The sequence below is a fragment of the Anabrus simplex genome, chromosome 1 (assembly GCF_040414725.1).
Source record: "Anabrus simplex isolate iqAnaSimp1 chromosome 1, ASM4041472v1, whole genome shotgun sequence".
In the NCBI taxonomy this organism is placed as follows: Eukaryota; Metazoa; Arthropoda; class Insecta; order Orthoptera; family Tettigoniidae; genus Anabrus; species Anabrus simplex.
In genome coordinates, this window is record NC_090265.1 from 1,361,073,530 (window position 1) to 1,361,085,930 (window position 12,401).

The window sequence follows — 12,401 nt, forward strand, 5'->3', positions numbered from 1 at the left end:
TTAAAAGAGATCAAAAGTACCAATTTTCAGGTCTGTAATATGTTCAGTTTCTGAGGTATAAGTACCGGTATCCTCATTAAAGGCATTCAACCACTATTTCACCCTTTTTCACCCCTTCCATTGGAATTTTCCGAAAACAAAAAAATACGTGTTTCCTAATTTTTAAAGAAGATTCTAAATGCCAATTTTTACATCTGTAAACCTTTAAAGTTTTGAGATATTGATACACTCATTTTAAAATTTCACCCCCTTTTTCACCCGCTTAAAGACGGAATATCCAAAAATCCTCTCTTAGCGAGCACCTACATCTTATTATGAATGTATCCTCAATTTCATTTCTTTATGTCAAGTAGTTTTGGCTCGGCGATTATGAATCAGTCAGTCAGTCAGTCAGGACAAGTTACTTTATATGTATAGATTAGATTAAAATCTATTTTGTTATTCATATACATGCAGGGAAGGTTCCCAAAATTTTAATTTTAAATGTATTAAATTATATTATACATGAATGTAAATATGTAATGCTTCAGAATAAACATATTTGAGAACAGTATCTTACATGACATTTGGCAAGAACAGAGTATCTCACCCAACATATTATTTATCTTATGGCTTCACATTACAATTAGGCATATAAAATTAACAATAATTTCCATATTATAAATATTACACTAAAATATCTACATTGGTAACATATTTTATGACCTCATAAGTTGCTATCAGGAAGCCGGTGAAGTTCCCATTATAGGACCTGGTCTTGCAGTCCCATATAATGTGGCAGCTCCACAGTCACATTTTGGAGATTGTAATTTATCCCACTTATGGAAAGCATCTGCACACCTGCCATGGTTGATCCACATTCTGTTTAAGGTGGACCAAATTCTGTGAGGCTGTTCAAATGCAGGTTTCCTCATGACGCAGGGTAGAATTTGACGGCTTGGAGGAAGGGATGTATTTTCCTTGCATGCAAGGCATTCATTGCATTCGTTATGATAACACAAGTATGATTTCAGGTTATTTCAAGGCAAGTACAGGTATTAACAATTTCATCTCTCAGAAGTTCAAAAGTTATGTGCAACAGTACTAGTTACATTGCTTGACTATGTGTGATGGTGCTGTAGTCTCACCATCTATTCCACTCTAGAAAGAAAGAGAGAGCAAATGGAGAAGTTAAGGACATCAGGCATTCAATCTTAAAATTGCATTTTGTGGCAGACATAGTTCTGAAACCCTAGAAACTTGGTCAGACTTTGTCACCCCATACATGTGTTACCCTCTGCCATCTGTTAGCAATTTGGAGAAAGTTGGCATGTCCAAGTTTACAGCGAATGTGACAAAAGTGACCAATGTCAATGGGGTGATTTACCTCCAGTGTTTGAGTTGTAGCTGACTAGTGATTTCATTCATTGTGTGTTTTGCTGATTAGTGAGTACATTCTTTGTGTGCTGTTCCTGTGCTATTCCTTGTGTTCAGTGTTTTATTCTGTTTTGGGCATACGTGGTATTGATGACAGATGAGTCTACAGATATAATTGAAAATCTGTTTGAAAAGTCTTTTATTACCCATTTGTTTGATGAAAAGATTAAAATAGTTCAAGCCAGAAGACCTCTCCCTTCCCATGCAAACAGAAAAACAAAAAACAAGAATTGTGTTCAAATGTTCAATCCAGAAACTTACTGTAAAACTGTTTGGCTCTGTGGCTCTTAGTCACTAAACAGATTATTCTGTTGGCGTAGCTTATTGTTTGTTGTTGAAAATTCCCCTTCGAACAGTAAGAAATGTAGATATGCAGATCTAAACAATCTTCACACTGCTATTGCAAGGCACAAGAAATCAGATTGTCATATCCACACATGGATAACCTTAGGTATCTTTGGTAAAACTAGGATAGATTTGCAGTTGGATAAGCAGAAGCAGGCAAATGTTCTAAGGCACAACGAAGCTGTTAAGAAAAATAGGGAAATTGTGAAATGGCTGACTGCAGTAACATGCTTTTTGGGAAAGTAAGAGTTACCATTCCGTGGGCACAATGAGGCTAGTGAATACAACAACAGAGGAAATTACATAGAACTAATTAAATTGCTAGCTGAGTTTAATGAAAAATTAGACAGTCATTTCACAACAGCGAATGTATTTACAGGATTTTCTCCACTCATACAGAATGTTTTCATTCAAAGCATCTGCACCATAATGACCGCTGAAATAAAGATCTAGGTTCAGGAAGCTAAATTCGTAGGAATTACGATCGATGAGACTTTAGATGTTTCCATCTTTTCACAGTTGTCTATTGTCCTCAGATACATTCATAATGGTGATGTTGTTGAAAGATTTGTTGGTTTCTATAATGTAAATTCTGATAGGACAGCAAATGCATTGGTGAGACTTGTGATTGAGTGTCTGGATAACTTTGACTGCCCAGATCAACTGGAAGAGCTGTTTTAGCAACTGAGCCATCCTGCCTTCTCATAACATGACCATACCAACGGAAACACTCTTCCCTCACTTTCTCCACAATTGGAGCGATGCCAAGCCTTTGTCGAACATCTGCATTTTTATGTGGTCACATCGAGGCAGTCTAAGAGTCCAACGAAGCATCTTCATTTCCATTGTATGAAGAGTCTGCTCATGTTTTTTTTCTTCATTGGATGACTTTCTGCCCCTTAAATAGCTGCTGGGCGTACCACAATCTTGTAAATTTTTGCCTTTAAATAGTGAGACATCTTTTTGATTACAGAAGACTCCAGTGACTTGTCTCCACTTGAGCCAAGCTACATTTACCTGTGCTTGAGTATCAGAAGTGGCATCACAGTTCGAAGTGACAACTGACCCTAGGTATTTAAAATGCATGGTTTTCTGTAAGTCCTGATTATTGATCTTTATGGTCCCACTAGTTTGGAGGCCACATTCTAGGTATTCGGTTTTCTGGGTGTTAAGTTGAAGACCATTCTCAGCTAATTTGTTGCTCCAGGTTTGTGTCTGGCGTTAGAGTCCAAGGCATGTTTGTTGGGCAAGTACCATATCATCCACATAAAGAAGGGTCCAGGGATGCAATGTCTGCATGTCAGCCATTGCTGTATCCAAGCAGAGGATGAATAATAATGATGATAGAGCTCAACCCTGATGTACACCCACGGTGATATCAAAAGGCGGGGAGATTACAGCTCGACTCCGTACCACACTAGTTGTATTGTGATACATAAATTGTACCCAGCTTACATAGGCTTCCGGGACTTCATGACTACGAAGAGCTCATCAGATAAGGTCATGTGGGACACAGTCGAATGCTTTTTCTAGGTCCAGAAATGCCATGTGTACACTCTTCTGCCTCTTCCTATGTTTTTTCATCAATAGACGTGTGACATGGATGGCATCGATGGTGCTGTAGCCCTTAACAAATCCACACTTGTTAGATGTTACTATGACAATGTTTCTGAGCCTGCTGTCCAGCACTCATTCGAATATATTCAGCATATGGCAGAGGAGTCGAATAGGGCATATGTTGAGCAATTGCTCGTGTCACCTTTACCCTTCCACATTGGAATTGTCATGCTAGTTGTTCTTGACCTTAGCATTGAGTAACATGCCTGTCAGTAGAACACCGATATCAGGATAACTATCTTTCTCCTCTATTTGCAGGATGAACAATGATTATTTTTGACACCCAAAATCTGAAACTCTGTCAGTTGTTCTATTTAAAATTTGGTGCATTCACGTTGCCCTTGGCCACCATTGGTTGTCAACAGAATCAAAACAAATATGGACCTGTTCCATTTAAATGGCGCACATGGGGATGTAGTTCCCCCTCCCATTCAAATCAGCTATGTCTGGTAGCATACAAGTTTCCCTCTACCTGTCCTTCTTCCCCTTGCATGCCATTTCAAGGGAACAGGACCATATTTGTTGTGATTCTGTTGACAACCAATGGAGGTCAAGGGCAAAGTGAATGCACCAAATTTTGAATAGAACAATGTCATAAAAGAACACTAAAACTAAACTATTTTATTAACAACCCCCTTAAAATGTCATCCTTGTATATTACCTAAAAATATAAAAATATAATCAATTTATTGAAATTAATAACTCTTAAAATTTTTACTAAAATCTTCCAATTCAGAAATGATGTCAGTTGAATGTTGCTGGTATTTCCATCTTTCCTCATGTTAACCATACATAAACAAGTTTGTCCTTGACCTTAGCATCGGGTAACGTGCCTGTCAATAGAACACCGATATCAGGATCACTATCTTTCTCCTCTATTTGCAGGATGACCAACAATTATTTTTGACACCCAAAATATGAAATTCTGTCAGTTGTTCTATTTAAAAGTGGGTGCATTCACTTTGTCCTTGACCTTGACGTAATCTGTGAAATACAACTGAATTTATAAGAATTTCTAATGTTGGTCCACACTTCTTAGCCATGATTCAATGCCTATTACAATTTCTGGTAAATATATGTCAATTATGTTATGGTAAGCCTTGGATTGCAAGCATAATTCTTTCTGTAAACATGCTTGTAATCCTTAGCACTCATATATCAAAGCAAATTTTCCCATAAGTAATAATTGAAATGCAGATGATTCGTTCTACAAGCCAAAATATATATATAGATATAAAATGATCCACATGAGAAGCAACTTCTCTACATCTTCTAGAACACATGGCCATTGTCTTCATACTCTCCTCACTCCTTTTGCTGCATCCAGACCCATTAGTTTTTCTTTAATATTGTGCAATTGAATGGGTGCTCACAAAAATGGGCTATCTATCATTTTTTCAGAACAGAGATAAAGCAACTTTTGCAAATGTGATAAAGAAAACACTGCACCAAGTTTGTTGTTTCATTATTTTATCTCAATTAATTAAATTATTGAAATCATATAACAGAACTGTTTTAAAAATGAAAAATGCTTGGAAAAATAGGATTATCGAAAACTGAAGAGAATGATTTTTACATTGACCTAGCTATATATAATAGTTACCTTTAGATTTGTAACCAACATCTGTTTTATAGTAGACTTGTGTCCTCATCCCGAACTATGCAGTTCCTTTCAGGCACACCCACAATGGAAGTGAGCTGCATGTGCCATTTCAACCACATATCAGCCCTTCTGTCACTTTTAATTTCCTGGCACTACCGGGAATCAAACCCAGGTATCTGAAGACAGCAGGTAATAACACTAACCATCAAGCTACGGAGGTGGACACCTTTATTTTATGATCATACGATACAAAAAAAAACTGGTGTTTTGTATACAGTTGACTATATTAAAAGATGCTGCAAAATTATTTTGGGATTTGGCATAACTTTCTGTCATGGGACAATAATCAGCCATAAGGGTCATATTCTAATGCATTGCAGAATGATTCCTGGATGACTCCTTGGCCATTGTTAGCTCTCAATTCTCTGTAATACTGATGATATCCTGGAGGGACATATTTAAGTAGTTCAAGCAAGTCCTTAACCCTTTAACCACCAACGAATGATTGATCGGACGTTCTGGAAAAAGTACTTTCCAAGTTATTTATTTGTTTTAATAATGTATAATAATTGTGTTGGACTAGTTTTGGATTAAATAAGACTATATACAACAAGTTTAGTTGAGGAACTTGCTGCCGAGTGGCTTAGTGGCCAAGCGGCAATTGAGCTCCTGTGGGCGGGTAACGAGCCCCTTACTATTTTACCGAAAAAAAGGAATGCACCTATTCCGTATTCAGAAAGAGTAGTACTAGTCAAGGTGGTAAATGGAAAAAAAGACCAGATACATTTGTAAACAGTGTAAGAAGAGTGTACACCCTTTGTGCCTCCCTAAGCACATTTGCTAGAGTACGTCATTAACATGTGTAAATATTAGAAAATAATTACTTGTATCATATTTTTAAGGCAAAAAGTGATTTTTTAAGCATTAAGTATGTGTGAAATATACATTAGTAGTAATCTTTTACTTAAAACGAATCAGGAACTGCAGCATTTGCATATAATGTAAGATTAAAAAATTTCACGTTAATGTAATAATAATAATAATAATAATAATAAAAATAAAAATATTGTAACTGTAATATTGTACATAAGGCTCTATCTTTTTATATATAGCATAGGAAACACCACCTCTTTAAAATAATGCAGTTTTTGATAGTAAAACTATTTTTTTCTTACCGGTTTTTTATCATGAAATACTTTTTCTTCAAAGATAGGAAATATTTATTGGAATTATCACTTCATAAAATATTTTTTTTAAAATAAAGGTGCATTAATTTATATCAATAAAATGTCCGAAGCATTGCCTTCGAAATAAAAAAATGCCCATCCAATTTACATAAATTGAACAGAAGTTATTACGAATAATTTACTGCATGGTAAAAAGTGCTCAATAGGCCTTGGCGGTATAGGACATGGACACCACGTATGAGGCTGGCGGTCAAAGGGTTAAGCTTTGCTAGCTTTATTGGCCTTGACTTTACAAAGGAAAAATTAAATGTATCCTCCTAATTCAATACAAAACATAAATCCATCACTGTCTGGCTCCATGGATAAATGGTTAGCATGCTGGCCTTTGGTCACAGCGGTCCCGGGTTCAATTCCCAGCGAGGTCGGGAATTTTAACCATCATTGGTTAATTTCGCTGGCACGGGGTCTGGGTGTATATGTTGTTTTCATAATCATTTCATCCTCATCATGACACACAGGTTGCATACGGGCTTTAAATCAAACGACCTGCACCTGGTGAGCCAAACTTGTCCTTGGACACTCCCGGCACTAAAAGCCATACGCCATTTCATTTTTTCTTCAATCCATCATTAGATGGAGCAATAAAATTCAATGCTTCCACGGCCCGTACTTATAGACATGATATAGGCTTTTGGACTTCTGCCGTGTCAAGAAAATAAGGTGAAATTTGTTACGTTTCGCAGAGAACTTTGCTCTGCATCATCAGAAGAAAATCTTGACTGTCCATGAGAAAGGCTTCTAAAACAATGAGGTTTGAATTTAAACGTTACCGAAGAGAAGTCCAAATGGTACATTCATTCATTGCACTCCTCTGGGACAGTGATTAATGAATATTTCAAAAAATACTTAAATGGTTATCTTTTTTAAATAGTATGCTGAAACTTTACAGATAACCTTCTCTTTGTCACTTTTTTTAGCAAAGGTTGAGTGCCCATACACTTGCCGTATTCATTACCTGAAATGGCTCTTTTACTCTAGCTATTTTTACTAATCTCTGCCACAAGGAAGATATGTATGACCAGAAACTAGATACTTATGCCTCCCGCATAAAAATCTGTTAGCCCAATTTTGCAGTAATGAAATTAGCCTCAGTAAAATGGCATAAAATTAAAAGATTTGTATCTCATCACACAGGATTCCCTCATGTTAGCCCAACTCTCAGAAAATAGATTGAACCTTACACAACAGATGGCAGGACATATTTTTTTATTTTTTATTTGTTGGTTAACCTGTTTTTGCAAGCACCCATTCAATTAGTTGATGTAGACTTTGAGTAAAATCACACTGCATCAAGATTAAGATAGGCTCCACCTATTCAATACAAGTACAAAGCTATTGTAGACTTAAATTTTAACCCATCAAGCCAGGATTTAAATTTTCCTCTTCTGCGTTTACTAGTGATAATTTAAATATCCAAGCAGCAGCTATGTTACAGTACTACAAATAAAAATTTATATTTTGACGATGTTTGCACATATATAACCCAAATTTTGAGGAATTGCACACCACCAGTGACACTTCATTAGGAAAAAGGAAATAAAAAATAATGCACCTAAATGTTGGCTTCAGTGTGATAAACTTTTGCATAAAATGAATCTGAAACTTTTGAGGTAATAGAATAATAGTAATAAGATTAAATTAAAATAATAAGAAATAATAAGAAAAATGAAAATCCACAGCCTGTTTCCAGTCATTCGACCGGGTCAGGAATGTAATGAATGAAGCTCCCATCTAGCGGCGAGGATAGGAATTGTGCCGGCTGCCAAAGCTTGTCACACTCCTCTGGGGCAGTGATTATTGAATGACAGATGAAATGAAATGATATTGGAGAGTGTTGGTGGAAAAAAAGATGACAGGGAAAACCGGAGTACCCGGAGAAAATCCTGTTTTGCCTCCACTTTGTCCAGTACAAATCTCATATGGAGTGACCAGGATTTGAACCATGCAACCCAGCGGTGAGAGGCCAGCACGCTGCTGCCTGTTCCACGGAGGCTAATAGTAATAAGATTAAATTAAAGTAATACAGATGGTGGTATATGTTTAAATAATATTGTTAATAAGAATAAGCAATATCGATAGTAAATTAGTAGGAGGAGGAAGAAGAAGAAAGGGAAAAAAGAAACAAAGAAAGAAAGAAGGAAAGAAGAATATTTTTTATTTCGGGGTGTGATGACTGGATTTATCTTAAACAACTTTTTGTTGTCTTCATAGCTTTCAAGTAGTAGATTATCAACATTCTGTCCTGCTTCATTACATTATAGAATATAGGCATGTCAAGAATAGGATTTTTACTCAAATATTATTTTATGGAAGGCTTCTGAATAATTCTCATGATCATCTGTAATCCAAAATAAACATACAGTTCATCACAATCCACATTTTTCAAGTCATGAACTCTGGACCTTGGTGCCAGCTTATCTTTCTTTGAATTCAAGAAGTAATTGGCATAGTGATTTGCCTCATCTGGAATTGTAAGCAAATTCTTTATTAAAAAACAGTTTAAATTATTCTGAAACACACTGTAACTGGTGTACAGCTCCATGTTTTCTGGTAAATGCAATTTTATGTGGGGTGTATGAATCATCTACTTCTTCCCATTTCCAGTCTTGTTGTGTACATTGATGCTTCACTGGCAAGACAATTCCATTTTCATCATCACTATCATCATCACTGTTTTTACTTTTGTACTTATTTTTGTGGCTACTTTCTGGCAATAAATCTTCATTGCTTTCATCACTGTCAAATTCACTACCTCTATCAAATACTGTAATCACCCACTTCATCTAAATATTCTACAATTTGTTCAGACATAAGATTATACAATGTACTCAGACCTGCCATGCTTTCACTTGAAAAAACTCCTACCTGTTTGCTTGATATAGGTAGCATTGCAAGTAGTGCATTTTAATTTGTATATGCCTGAATAAACAAGAATTATTTTACCTCTGACAGTACAATATATCAACAAAATGATTTAACCATGGGATTGCCAACCTCAGGAATTTTGACTGAGATTTACCTTGATAACTTGGAACACACAAAAATTTTCAACAGTATCGTATTTTGGGCCAGATATGTAGATGACACTTTGATGATAATGGATGAGACCATGACAGATGCAACCTGAATACACTTGACCCATAGATTAAATTCACTTTAGAGTCTGAATCAAAGCAAGTGCTCAATTTTTTGGATCTAACCATCACTAGACATTCCAATTCTTTTAGCTACAGAATTTACCAAAAAAAAAAAAAACCTACTCAAACAATTAACACGATACATTATGACTCTTTACACCCTCAAGTATATAAAAGAGCTGCATACTATAGCATGGTATACCAAGCCTTCAGCATTCCATTGTCTAAAAAAGATCTTATCCATGAATTAAATAAAATCCGTAACTTTGCCAAGTTCAGTGGTTACAGTAAATATTTTATAGAAAAAAATTATAGAAAAAAATAGAAAAATAAAATTAAACATTGACCTTCAACTATCCTAACTAGGGATAAAGCATTTAAAACCTCATTTTCCACTTTTAATTTTAATAATGAACATGTTCATCAGATTTCCAACTTTAAGAAACACAAAACCAATAATGGCAGTGCATCCATTTTATATTCTGTTCATCAAAATAATCGGTTCTCTAAAGCAGGTGCAGGTGTTTACAAACAAATGTAGTAGTTGTGAATCCACCTATGTTGGCCAGACTGGCAGATACTTTGTCACACAATACTCAGAATACATCAAGACATTCATACACAGCAGATTTTCTGCCATGGGACAACATATGGAGGAATTTAATAATCAATTTACATCCACTGGGCAGGATGTGAAAATTCTCAAAGGGCTCCATGTTTAATATAATGGAAAATTGCTTCATCCATATAGAGCAGTATTTCAATCCCAACTTCAATCTCAACGAGATATCTGAAAAACCTAACACCTTATTCAATCCCATAATTTTGATCCTTCATAAACAAAAATTAAGAAACCAAAACCTTCTCCTTTGTAATACTTTGAGATTACCCCTCCAGCAGCTATCTACCATTCCACACCCCTCAGGCTGCCGAGAAAACCAGGCCCCATCTTCCTTCCCTTTCTCTCCTTTCACTCACATCCGCACACTGGCATGTTATTGTGGTTTCTATTATGGCACCAGAAACATACCTTGGGCTCCACAACTAGGGGTGAGTCTCATATCAACACAGCCGTATCTTCCCATTTTTCAACCTACATAGCTAATTTTATGTTCTTTTTCAGACAAATGCATAACTTTGATTTGAATTGCAAAACAAACTTCACTTGAATTTGTACTTTCTTCCAATACATCAAGACATCCCTAATGGAATACCACATGGTTCCATTCTACTCTAAATTAAGCAACAGTCAATTTCCATAAGCTTCGTTTTACTGGGTGAGTTGGCCATGCTGTTAGGGGCGTGCAGCTGTGAGCTCACATCCGGGAGATAGTGGGTTCAAGTCTCACTGTGCACAGCCCTGAAGATGGTTTTCCGAGGTTTCCCATTTTCACACCAGACAAATGCTGGGGCTGTACCTTAATTAAGGCCATGGCCGCTTCCTTCCCATTCCTAGGCCTTTTCCTTCCTATCGTCGCCATAAGACCTATCTGTGTCAGTGCGACGTAAAGCAAAATAGTAAGCTTTGTTTTACAATGAAAATCAGCCATGTGACTCTGTACAACATCAGTTTAAAACCACAAGTCTAAGAAAGTGTAACCTCACTTAATGTATTACCAGAACTGTGAAGTAATTTTAATTCTACTCTAAACGAGCTACAGCTAGCTATGTATGATGATGCAAATTTTATTCTTGTAATTCTGCACTAAAGTATTTTAAACTACAAGTTTAAGAAAGTGAAACTTCACTTAATGTTTCAGCAGGACTGTAATGCAATTTTAATCTGACTGTGTATAACAACTAAGACTTTCAATTTTAATTTGTTGTACAACCTTATTTTAACATTCATATGTTTCTATATCATGACTTATCAAGTTTATATAATTTTTAGCTGAAGATAATCTCATGGGGAGATCAAAACTAGCCCCAGTTTATGTAGCATTTATATTAATAAAGTATTCAATAGGTGGAACCATTCTAGCTTTTCGCTTTCCAATTTGTAATCATTGAAATTCTGCAGTACGTGCTGTCCAATGAGCATTGGCAGTTCCTGCTGTGTACTGACTCCTTGAGCTCATTACAGTCTATTGATGCATATTTCCCATGACACACTCTGGTGCAGCGGATCCAGGACATGCTGGCTGGATGTTGGTGTGCTAGCACCAGAATCACTTTTTTTTTTTTTTTGGTAGCTTATGAGCCACGCGGGTGTAGCAGGAAACAAGTTAGCCACTGGGCGAGTTGGCCGTGTGCGTAGAGGCGCGCGGCTGTGAGTTTGCATCCGGGAGATAGTAGGTTCGAATCCCACTATCGGCAGCCCTGAAAATGGTTTTCCATGGTTTCCCATTTTCACACCAGGCAAATGCTGGGACTGTACCTTAATTAAGGTCACGGCTGCTTCCTTCCAACTCCTAGGCCTTTCCTATCCCATCGTCGCCATAAGACCTATCTGTGTCGGTGCAACGTAAAGCCTCTAGCAAAAAAAAAAATTAAAAGAAAACAAGTTAGCCAATAGGCTTGCCTGGGTGGCAGTCACATTGCCCCCATTGTCTTACAAGGTTCCGGCCAGTGATATTCATTCTTGGTTGAGACATTTGGTAATGTCTCATTGGCATACGGAGTGATAGGCCACCCCTCTTTCAAATCAGCTGAGAACGATTAAAGGAACTACAAACTTATGGAAGACTTCCCTTCAGGCAGCAAAGGTATTATGACATCTTTGGATTGGCCATGGTATAGCAATGCACTCCTACTTACTGAAGGGAGAAGCTCCCATGGTTTGTCCCAGCGGTGGTCATCTGACCATAGTACTCATCCTTATGGAGTGCCTGGACCTGGTCAATCTGCGCTGCAGTCTAAAACTTCCGAGTACCATCTCCCTCATTCTACGAAATGCCGAGCAGTCAGTAGACCTTGTCATCTCCTTTATGAGGGGCAGTGGCCTGTTTTATCACATTTAAAAGTCAATTTTCTATTTTTTTTAATTTTAATTTCATTGTTAACTGCTTTTTTATTCTATTAGTTCTGGTTTTGTGT

General features: G+C 36.7%; 1 protein-coding gene across 1 annotated transcript in view; it reads left to right on the forward strand.

The window, feature by feature from the left end:
* Positions 1 to 12,401, forward strand: part of LOC136859048 (ras-specific guanine nucleotide-releasing factor 2) — a 1,472,247-nt gene that overhangs the window by 922,857 nt on the left and 536,989 nt on the right. The gene's annotated exons all lie outside the window — the stretch shown is intronic.